Source organism: Cavia porcellus, unplaced genomic scaffold, assembly GCF_034190915.1.
Source record: "Cavia porcellus strain 051 isolate PalLab524CR breed Dunkin Hartley unplaced genomic scaffold, mCavPor4.1 scaffold_16, whole genome shotgun sequence".
Taxonomy (NCBI): Eukaryota; Metazoa; Chordata; class Mammalia; order Rodentia; family Caviidae; genus Cavia; species Cavia porcellus.
In genome coordinates, this window is record NW_026947499.1 from 68,456,145 (window position 1) to 68,468,123 (window position 11,979).

Below are 11,979 nucleotides of genomic sequence, written 5' to 3' on the forward strand. Positions count from 1 at the left end.
TTCCCATTGCATAACACATCCACGCATGCAATCTCAACCCACTGACTGAAGTCCCTGAACATAAATCTGCATTTTACAGATTATAACTCAAATTCTCTGTAATGGCATAGACAAAAACTCTCCAATCCTACATCTCTACAGAGCAGCAGTCTAAAATAACACTAGAACTGCTGGGTCTATCAAAACAGTATTCTCTGTTACAAGCACATAACTTAATGAGTAATGCTTTTGGTTATGGAGAAAACACAGTCAGTGGGCACATTAAAAAAATGGGGGAAAGTCATAGGAAATGCTGGAAGTAATTTTATTTTTTTTCTGTTTTTCTTTTCTCCCCCCCCCCCTTTTTCTTCCTGCTGTAGCACTTTGTAGGCAATGCAGGTCTGCGCAGCATTCTTTGGGGTAAAGTGTAGGCGTTGAGAGCCAATGTGACAATAAGTGTCTAAATTAGGAATTCTATCCATGCAAGGGGGCTTCATTTCATAATCAGAAACTCAAAGGAGGTCGTATTGCTTTTCCTGACGAAATCCGTACTTTTGCTTTCATTTATTTGACAGTCCATGTCTGCAGTGCTGTGTTCATCAGATTAGAGTGAGGAAATAGCTGATTTCCCCAGCACGCCTGCTCAAGAAAGCACCCTCAGTATAATGCTCCTTATTTTTAAAGAGTCTTCGAGTACAGTCTAGTTCATTCTAAATAATAATAGAAAAAAGACACACACACACACACACACACAACTAGGACTGCAGGGCCTGTTTAAACTGTATTTGCCTCTTGCAGAAAGGGTAGGGGGATGAATTTTAGGGCTGGTCACCGAGGTCTCAAGGATGTTGTATTTATTCCTTCATCTGTCTCTTGCTGAGAAGCAAACCAGTATTGAGTTTAGCTATTTTCAAAACTGATTTTCTGGGTGACACTTTAGCCGAACATAGACGGCGCCATCACTCCACTGATTTTGCTTTTTCCCTCAGTGAAAGCCCCAATGCCTACTCTTATCCTAACTTCCTTTTAGCCTAAAATTCGCCCCCTTCCCTTAAAATCACCCCAGTACACCCACCGCTGTCAGATTTTCCGAGTCTTCCCCCGTATTCCTTCCGACCCAGCGCATCTCTGGAAAAGGAGACTTCTTCAACTTTTCAGCCGCGGCGGGGAAGTAGAGGGAGGCGGCGGGGTCTGCTCGCTGCCTCGGCCGCCGGCCCCCCAAGGATCCCGGCCCGAGCGGGCAGCGGCGACCCCCGGCGGCGCGAAGGTGACCCGAGCCCCTTACCTTGCACTCCGAGAGCTGGGGGGATCTCGTCTACACCAGCACAGGCTCGCGATCCAGAGACACTGACGGAGAGACACCCCTTCGCTCCCGATAGCCGGTGCCCATTTTCCTCGCCTCAGCTTCGAAAACCAGGAGTTATTATTTGGAAATGCACACAGTCCACAAAATAAAAAATAAAAAATAATTTAAAAGGGGGGAGGGGTCAGCGACGCGCACCCGAGGCGGGGAGCCGGGAACAGAGCCTCGCGCCTTCCCCAGCGGGTCCACCTCCAGGCGGGGGAGCCCCCGAAGGGGACTCTGAAGAGACAGCCCCCAAAACGCGAGAGGCACGGAGCGGAGGTTCGTGCCACTAAAGCTTCCCCGACACAGCGACCAGCCAAGAAGCAAAGAATACGCCGAGGAGGAAAGTGGCCGCGGCGGCGGCGGCGGCGGCGGCTGCGCGGGTCTGCGGGGCGCGGGGCTCCTGTCGGGGCGCCGGCGTCGCTGGGGACTCGCTCGCGCGCGCCCGCTCTCCGCGCCGCCTCCTCTCGCCGCCGCTCGTGGGCCTCCTGCTCCTCCTCCTCCTCGGGCTCCGGCTCCTCCTCGCCTCCGGTGTCCCGTAGGAGCCGGCGCGCGGCGCCTGAGGAGAGGGCGCGGGACAGGCTGGAGGCGGCAGCGGGCGGGGAGCGCGGTTGTAAAACGAGGCCGGGCGCGCGCGGGAAGGAGGAGGAGGGGGCGAGCCGGGGCGCGTGTCCGTGCCGCGCGTGCCCGCCGCGCGCGCCTGGCTGCCAGCTAGGTGCCGAGGCGGCCCTGCGCCCGGCTGGGGCGCGCGCGGGAGCGAGCGCGGTGTGTGAGGAGGCGACGGTGGCAGCGTTGGCAGCGGCCAGCCACGTCCGCGTGCGGCGTCCGGGAAGCTCGCCGTCCGCCGCTGGAACAGCCGCCCGAGGCCGGCCGGGCGGGCGAGCGGGTCTTCCGGGTGCTCTCCGCGTCTCGCGGCGCCCACCTGCCGCAGGGCCTGGGGCCGCCGGCGCGCTCAGACCGGTCCGTCGCGGCGGAGGGGCGCCCCGCTCGGGCTGCGGCAGGCGCAGTCCTTTGCCGCCGCGGTGCAGTTAGCGTCTCGCCTGTGTGTTCAGGCTGCGCGAGGCCGGGCCGGGCTACGGCGCGGGGTCCGGCGCGGTGGGGCGGCTGCGGCGGAGGTCGGCGGGTCCGCGGATTGAGGTGCGGGGGGCGGAACTTTTGTCGTCTGAGACAAGTTTGGGGGAAGATGGGAAAGCGGGAGAAGAGGATACCGGACTCTGCACCTGGCGAGAGCGAGGGGGTGAGGGGACACATTCCCTCAGGCCTTCCAGCAATTTATTTATGATTTATTTGTTTAGCCTCCTGGACCGTTGGCTGATGAAGTATTTCTAGTATTTGATGAATCGGCTGCAAATACACGACTCCACGAAAGGTCGCTGGCCACCTGATTGTGTCTGTACTTGCACACGCTGTTGGTGGTTTGCAAAACAAGTGCTAAAATAGTGCAGTGGTATAGTGGGAGGAGACGGGTTATTTATTGAAAGTGTTGGTGTCTTCCAAAGGGTGAGTGGCTTGGGTGGCAGGTGTGAACTTGAATAAAGCAGTTTTCCGTCATTTACTCTTCTGCATTTTTAAAAAATTTCTCTTCTTGTTCCATGCTCCTGGGGCGATCAAGTAGCCAAGAACACGATTTTTTAAAAAGAGGGTTATAGTGAACACAGAAAGGTGCTGATGATCTCTGATTCACCAGAGTGGTTGGATATATTGGGTCTTTGCTTTTTAATGCATATTAATGGAATGACTCTCTTCTCTTTGAGAAGCTGGCTTCCAGGACGCCTTTTCAAAGGAACACTGTAAGGGAAATGGTTAATCATTCCTCCAGCGGCCTCCAACTGTGTTCCCAGGAACAAATCGTCCGTCAGAGCAGCCTAAGTGGTGTTTTTTGTTTTGTGTCAATTTGGGGGGAGGGTTGTTACAATATTGTTTTGTTTTGTTTGCATTTCGGGGAATACGTGTAAGGTTTATATGTCCAGGGCAAAATCCAAAACCGTGTATAGAACAAACACATTTTCTTTTCAAAACAAACAAATTTCAGCAATGCAAAGGAGAAAAGCGTTTGATTTATTTCAACTTCCAGAGACTGTCGTCATGGTATTTGTAAAACATTTTGGTGGAGTCTGTATTTTATCCAAAGCAAAAAAGGAGGATTAATAGATGTGCAAATTTTAAAAACAGAGAAAAAGATTGTTTTGCATGATTTGCTCATAAAAGGGAAAGAAAACAAGTCATTAAGGTTTAGACAGGTTTCTATTCTGCTTTTAGTGATTTTTTTCACCGTATCCTTCAAGTGTGATCTTTACATTTCTTAGAAATTCTTAAAAGTCATGATGCAGTGGCGTAGGAATAGCAGCCGAAGGGGACAATTAAAAAGATTGAATGCTAAATGGAAAGGAGCACCTTCCCTGGATCATTGATATTCAGGAAGAATGAAAGCAAGTGTGGGTCAGAATAGAGAGCCACCCTCATAGAGCACATCTCCTTCACACTGTTTCCCATAACCTTCATAACTTGTCGGCGACTGATGAAAAGCCTGCTGACCTGTATTTATAGAAGATGATTTGTAGGTGATAAATAGTCCAAGCGAGACATGGTCTACAGTAACCCCAAGATCTTCTGACTTCCTCTGGGAGTCATAATCAAGAATCACAAAAAGAGTCAGATACGGATGATCTGATCTCTGGATCCACACAGCAGCAGAATCCTGAGGTGAACCAAGGAGGATCCCATATCCACGCAGCACTGCGCAAGAAACATCACTAACATTGTAACTCAACAGCAAAGGGAGGACAGTAGTGTGCCTGCTGTAGACTCTGGCCTCTCCTCCTTATTGATGTTGGTCCATTTTATGCTTGTTATATCTATAAACTACTAACTACTTCAGAGTAGAATTGTCAGGCTGGGTTGATCCCTAAACATACCTACATACATGTCTGTGTATGTGCAAACACATTGTATACACATGCATATCTGCATACCTCATTTCCTAGTATGCTTACACAGATAATGTACATGCATCACATGCATGTATGTATTTTGGTTGGTATACATATTGGGGACACTTCACTACATTGCTTTTATAGCTGTCTGATAAAGTAATGTGTTTTAGCCCCAAACTGCTAAATTAATTGGATAAACTAGTTTTTGTGTTTCCTTGTTGACTTTCAAAAGGGTTGAGAGACTTGTTAATACATTAAAGTATCTGCTGTTATTTCGCTTTAAATTGGTCTGGATCTATAAAATTACCAAATGTACCATTCTTATTTATCCATTTTAACTATGATTAAAGAAAATGAAGTTTCTAAACATAATTTATTTCACCTATTACTTGTGATTACTAAGCTTACTTCTATAATTGAGAATAACCTCATCCTTTAGATTTATTGCTTCAAATTTATAATTTGCAAACCTCTTTTACTCAAATAATAGTATTTTTCTGGAGCATATTTAGTAAACTTTAAAAAGTGTTTTCTCTTTCCAGGGATTTCTTTCGCAGGTTTTTGGAATTATTACCACAATTACTACATTCTAAAGTTTGTAACATTCTAAATTTCAGTGAAGCTTTAAGAAGCACAGACAGATCTGTATTCTTTGTTCAATTTTTCAATATTTACTATGCACTATGAAAGGGCTTCTAGAAAATACTAACTCAGAGAGTTACTGTAACATTTTCAGATACATGGAAATTACCCTATTTATTTACATAATCACCATGTGTGTTATACATTGTTAATTAAATGACCAAAATGTTATCAAACTACATCATCTGAGTACTTACCTTATGGTTAAACCACAGCATATTTACTATAAACCAAACAAATCCACTTCTCCTCCTTTACCACTGTCATAAATCATCGATAATGAAGTTGCTCAGAAACTATTCTCTGTATTTTAAAAATTGTTCGTTTTCTACTTGGACACCCCAGAATAAAAATTATATGACTACATATACTAAAAACAAGAAGGCTAAAGTAGGGTGGAAGGACGTGCAGCAGGATGGATCCCCTGGGTGAGGGCAAGTGAAACCTGATCCAGTGCTGGATGCAACCCAAGTATCATATAGTTGGAAAAGCCCACTTGCATCTGTGTTTGGTTTTCATCATTATTTCCTATCCAGTGACAGACACAAAACGTTTAAATCGGTATTTGACTATCAATTCCTCTGCCTTCAGTCTGTGACCCTGATCAAGTGCCATGAATAAGACAAACTTTTATGTACTGTAGAGGCATATTGGAAAATATGGGCTCAAAAACTAAAATATACATTTTCTTTTTTTTGTCTTTTTCCTTTTTATCGGTACCGGGAATCGAACTCACGACTGCCTGCTTGCAAGGCAGGCGCTTATGCCGCTGAGCTAAACCTCCAGCCCTAAAATATACATTTTCAATGAAATATAAACTCACCTCATAATTCTTCCCATGCTTATCTGTTTCATATACATTATTTTATTTAAGCTATTATTAATCCCTCCAAGTTCAGTGTGCTAGACATCAGAGGTTTTTATTTTTAGCCGTGAACTTAGTTCTAATGGAAACAAAAAGCTGTGGGCTCTCTGGTTTTCAATTATAATATTGCTAATATTCCTAACATCTAAAGAAAGGTGTCTCATGAGAATTAGAAGCAATGTGAGGAAAGTGCAACACAATCCTAGCCTGGATCATAATTGTTTCACTTAAATCCTGGAAATTACTTTCTTTGGTAATTATGCAAACTTCCAGTTTCAAAAAGCCCTTCTTTCCCTCCATATTTTCATTTGCTGAGTTTAAGACTGTCTTTTTCATTCTTACTCTCTTCCTTCTATTCTGACAAATTATTTTCTTAGATGACGTTCCCACCTTGCCATTAACGACGAGCTAAAGCTACCAGGACGAGCTTTGGAACTGCTTGACTCTGAGGCCAAAGTCTATTGATCACCCGTGATTTGTGAATTTTTCTAACTGTTCAGTTGTTTTCCTTACCATTCCTAATGTTTTCTTATTCTTTTGGCCAGATTCTCTTCTTTTGGCCATCTCAATCTTTCTACAGGACCTTTTCACAGAGTGTTCTAAACCCTCCATTGACTAAAACCTGTTCTTTGTCTGAGACATGGCATCCCTTCCAACCAATGTCAAAGCAAAGCCTCTTTGCACCAACTTTTTCCGCCTCGTGTTTAGTTAGGGTCATTGGCAATGCCAGTACCCAGGTTCTAGTCTTCTTTCTGACTTCAACATCTACACAGATCGCTTATGTAACATACAACTTTCTCAGTTCCATTTCTGTTTTCCTTCATGCCAACTGAACCATATTTTCCTATGGTTTTTGATTGAAGAAGTCATAACTTGTCTGTATTACCTCCAATATGAAGAACTTTAATACTTGAATTACAACTATCCACCTGGAAACAAGTTTTCCATGACATTTAAATCATTAATCCATTGATGCCACAATGTTCTCCACTTATCTTCAATTTTTGCCTTATGCTCTATGACATAAGACTTTAGCATGAATCTAAATAACTCCTACTTGTGTAGTCTTTCCCCCATAAGCAGACTAGATACGGACACTTGCTTTTGTTCAATATGAGAGGAGTGATGAAATGTCATTTGTGAAACACAATGTTAGTGGTGCAGCTCAATGAGATACCATTGTCTAGTGTTTGTAAGGCCTTGGACTAGATCCCTCATACCCAAAATCAAGTTTGAAGTGTAAAAGGGCTGTGTCTAATCATGTATGCTCTTCATCATTTGCTGTCAGATAAGGTAGCCGCTGTGCTGTTAGGAGTCCTGTAGACAGCATGCCTGAATTTGCTTGAAGGAACATCCTCCAAGACTCACTAGCCACCTAAAAAGCTCAGAAGTAGTGCTTGGTCAAGTCTTGAGAGATGACTCTAGTCGACAAACATCTTAGGTGCAGCTTTGAGAGAGCTTGTGAGTCAGAACCACTCAGCTAAACTCCTCCTGGATTCTGCTTATTGTTTCTAACTGCTAACTTTAGGGAGAATTTGTCCCACAATAATAGATAATAAGAACATACCTGATGGATTGTACACCCATCATTTTAACAATTGACTGCAAATAGCCTTGGGTTATCTACTACACTTCACTGGCTGCACCACCATGCAGAGTGCACTGTTCAACTACCCGATCTGAACCAGTGCTGCAAAACACTGTTGAAGGAATTCACAGCCCAAGCAATGTGCTATCCACATACATTCACAATCCCTGGGTTTCCACAGCCTCGCCACACTATCTTCCACATGCACACTCACTGGCTCACCCTCCCCATGTACTTAATGGCTATTCTATAACTTTTACCTGATCATTAAAACTTAAAGGTTTCCCTCAGCACTTCAATGATAACTGTTAAACTTACTGCCCTCGTTGACAAAATAGGTTATGGGATATAGTTCTTGATGGAGTCCTAAGTTTAACCCCCATGGCCAGTAGGAGGAAAACAAAGCTGTCTATGGCATTCACTTTACTTTCATCCTCTCTCGTTTCTCAACTCTATTCAGGTTCCCTCAGTCCACTATAAAAATATGCAACAAGCTCACTAAAGAATTCATGTTGCTAATAAGCTGAACAAGTTTCTGATCTCACCCAGAGTTTCAGCATCCGCTTGAATGCCATGGGCTCAGACCTGCTTCTGCTCATTTGGTTTCGTCATCCTCTCCTTCTGCCTCACTGCCCACATCTCAGTCTCTTTTCCTCACCCTTCTTACATATGATCTTGGATCCCTGACTTCTTTAGTAGTGGTATCTTCTCCCATTACATTAATGCCATTTCCTTGGCAATCCTAATTCATTCTGTAATATTAAATATCACTGCTAGAGTTTTTATATACATACATTCCTATAAACAAGCATCAAAGCATCTATTTATTTATCCAAGACTTACCCCTGTGTTCTAGATGCTTAGTTGTCTAATATCTCTGCTAATGATGTCTCCCAGACACCTCAGATTTACGGTAACTAAAATGAAATTCCCGGTTACCTCCTCCCTAAATTGTGCTTCACTAGTTTTAAAGGAAAAGATGCCCATCCACCTAGTTATTTGTGAGAGAATGCATGTATCATTTCACAACTAATTCCTTGATATGTGTTTCCTAATCTACCTTGAACTGGTTTTCTAGAGCAGCCAAAATAAAATTTCACAGATGAGGAGAAAACAATTTTTCATAGTCCCGGAGCTGGAACTCAAAGATCACTGGGCCCAGAGGGATGGGTCTATTGAGACACATCTGGCTTGCAGGTGGCCGGTGGGAGCTGGGAGAGCACAATTAAGCCCTAACAACTCCAATCTATAGAGGTCCCAAATCAAATTCTTTCTCTCCTTACTGCCATCTTTATTTCCAACATGCATAATTTTGGCTGTGTTCTTTGGACCTGTTGTTTGTTGTTTCTCCTTAATCTAACTCTACTCAGTCATCCTCAGGAGAAATATGTATCCTTTTCCAAAAAGACAGAAAACATATTTAATCTCATTTAATCCTTTAATACATAAAATAAAATCTAAATCTTTAATCATGCCTAATGTTGATTCATATTGAAACAGCAGTCATTTAAAATACTTTAGTTTATTTATGCATTTACACAATTGAATTTTAGAGGAGAGAGAGAGACAAGAGAGAGAGAGAGACAGAGAACCTGGATAGATCATGGGGTTTAAAACAGCAGCAATCATTTGTTTTTGTCTCATGCGCAGATTCCTGGGAAGGCTATGAGATTATGAGATGGAATGGCTGGTCCCTGGCCAGCTCCTTGGCAGTGTCAGCTGGGGCAACGAGGTGGCATCAGAAGGCTCCGTGTCTGACATGGCTCATCTTTTTTTTTTTTTTTTTTTTTTTTGTCTTTTTCCTTCTCATCGGTACCGGGGATCAAACTCACGACTGCCTGCTTATGCCGCTGAGCTAAATCCCCAGCCCCAAGATGGCTCATCTTATGACTACATTTGGTGTGTCAGTGTCATAGGCTTAGGTGTGGAAATTTGCAGAGCATCCCACCTGAAGCTGTCTTGTTCGTCAAGCAGGCCCCAAATCCAAGGTGATGGTAGACCCCGGCAGACCTGCAGAGAAGAGAAACCATGTCTCCCAATCTTTATAAAACCACTTTTCTCAATGAAAGCAATGTTAAAGAATGTGTGGAGTATGGTCCACCTTTTGTTTATTGACATCTTAGTGGAGTCTACTTAAAAAATAGATATTATTCTAAAATCAATAGCATCTGCTTATCTGAAGTGCTTTTCCTGTCAGAGGTCAGTTTTAGATGGGACTCTAATATCAGGTCAGTAACACACAAGGACCCTTTCTCCATTAAGATGTAAGTATTAGAAGGTGGGGCTATTGTTTTATGCCACAGTATCCTTCTTTGGACAGCAACTGATAAGCATTTTCTCCCTAGATTACTAATTGAGGTTCTGAATATTGTTTAGCCAATCACCACCCTTTACTTTCTTCTCTCCAGGAATGTAATATATTGTGCCAAATACCTTGCAATAAAGCAGCACATGCATTAGGTCTGTAACATTCTCCTCTTGGAACAGCTGTAGCTGTTACACTAACAATATTGTTCCTTAGTATATCCAAGCTGATTGTTGTTTATAACCATTTGTTTTCTACAAATTCACAAGCCACTTATTGAATAACTTACTCCAAATTTTGTAGAGATCAATAATGAATTCATTAAGCTATTTCTTGTAGGGATCAGTTTTTTCCCCTCCTTTAAAAGAGTGCTATTATCTGTGTAATTTCCTACTGTCTTTTGTCTGTGCTTGCTTCTTTCAGAAGGTTTTTCAAATGTTATTGGAAATACATTCATAAGAAGACTTATATTTCCTTAAGTATACTGTGATGCAGGTTTTCTAGACCCAAACAGTCCATCTAAGAAATTACCTAAGGATTCTCTTGTTATTTTTGTGATTTCTTCTATATCATTTCACTCTTACACATCATCAGTCCATCTTTTCAAGGGGAAAATCATTCAGAATTTGGTGGAAGGTAGAATCAAAGTAGGAATTGAGTAATACTGCTTTCTTTCTGTTTTCTGTTATCTTTTAACATTATGTGCCATGAAAAGAGGGTCATTTTCAGACTTCTCATTATGATTACTCCTTTGAAAAACTTCATTAATTTTATCCAACTCATATAGCTCTCTTTCATTGTTTCTAATATTCTTAAAATCTTATGTCAATATTATTAGATTTCCCAATGATATAAAGCTGTCTTGACTTATCTTAATGAATTGTGCATGTATATGTAGTATATATAGTATAGTATACAATATGCAATATATATGTATCTATTACATACAAAGTATATATAATATAGTTATACATATGTGTATGCATATATATTTTATACATATTTATGTATATTGCACGCTATATAAGGAGAGCCCACCAAAAATTGTACACATACTTCAAGAAAAGACAAACTTGCATAAATATGTTAATATTAAATTTATTGAGACATCATGAAATTCATACAGAATATCTTTGCCCACTACAAGAGATGATCAAAGCGGGTAACCATGAGCTTCCAGACATTTATTAGTACAGCAAACTGCTGCTTGAATAACCTTGGTGATGGAGATTGCTGCACATGGGTTTTCAATTTCTCCTCTAAAGGTCCACAGTGCAGTGGGTTTTCTGTGATACACAACATTCTCTAGAGTTCCTCATGTGAAGATGACAGTTGAAAAACTATCAATCATTTTTCTTTTTCTGAAGTGTGTATACATATTTTGGCTCTCTCTCTCTCTCTCTCTCTCTCTCTATATATATATATATATATATATATATATATATGATTTACTTTTAGCCATTTCCTTTGTACTTATTAATACCTGAAAGTATTTCTGAAGCTGTGTGAGGTGGTGAATGGCTGGCTACAATCCCACTGCTCAGGAGTCAGAAACAGCAGGATCATAAAACCCTCTTTCTCACCAATGACAAACCACATGAACAAGATAATTCCTTGCAAATAAAATATTTTACTGAATTTCAAGAATTTAGAGAGCAGTTGAACAACCAAAATTCCTATGTGTATCCTGAATTTGAATATTACAGAGAATTTCACATTTCCGGTTTAAAGAGAAGTAATTTCCTTACATAGGTTGATTTCTTTATTGGATTGAATCTTAGCCCAATTTCCTATCTCTATAACATTTCTTGCTTCTTCCAAAGGAGCAATTGGCAAGTAACTTCTTATAAAAATCCTCTTTTTAAAAGTCACATAACTTTCTTCTTTCCTGAATCTTTCAATGTCAACATCTGAAATTGTTTTTTTTTCCATCCCTGAGCCTGCTCAGCATTACTGTGAAGATGGTACTGCATGGGCTGCAGGCACAGCACCCAGGTGACATTTAGAACATGAGGTATAAAGGTATTATTCAATGACCACTAGGATGAACGAGCTGGAAGTCTCATATCAGTTATCTGAATGCATCTTCAGGTTTTCTTTATAGGAAAGAGGAAGGGATTTAACATAAATTTTTGTTAATCCTGTTTCCTTCTGCACATTTCTTGAACGGAACTAGAAATAGTAAAAATGTCACTTTAGCCTGCCATTAAGCTATGGAAATGCAGATTTGGATCAATTTATTCAGTTTTCCTATAGACTAAAAGTAAAGTGTCTTCATTGGGCAAATGCTACTTCCTGAGGAACTAAAAGCCATAGAACAGA

General features: G+C 41.9%; 1 protein-coding gene across 7 annotated transcripts in view; it reads right to left on the reverse strand.

The window, feature by feature from the left end:
- Positions 1 to 1,445, reverse strand: part of Adgrb3 (adhesion G protein-coupled receptor B3) — a 720,698-nt gene extending 719,253 nt beyond the window's left edge. For all 7 annotated transcript variants that reach the window (XM_063227050.1, XM_063227046.1, XM_063227047.1 and 4 more), the window contains exon 1: positions 1,265 to 1,445. The gene's annotated coding sequence lies outside the window, so the exon portion shown is untranslated. The remainder of the gene's footprint in view (positions 1 to 1,264) is intronic.
- Positions 1,446 to 11,979: the final 10,534 nt, after the last annotated feature.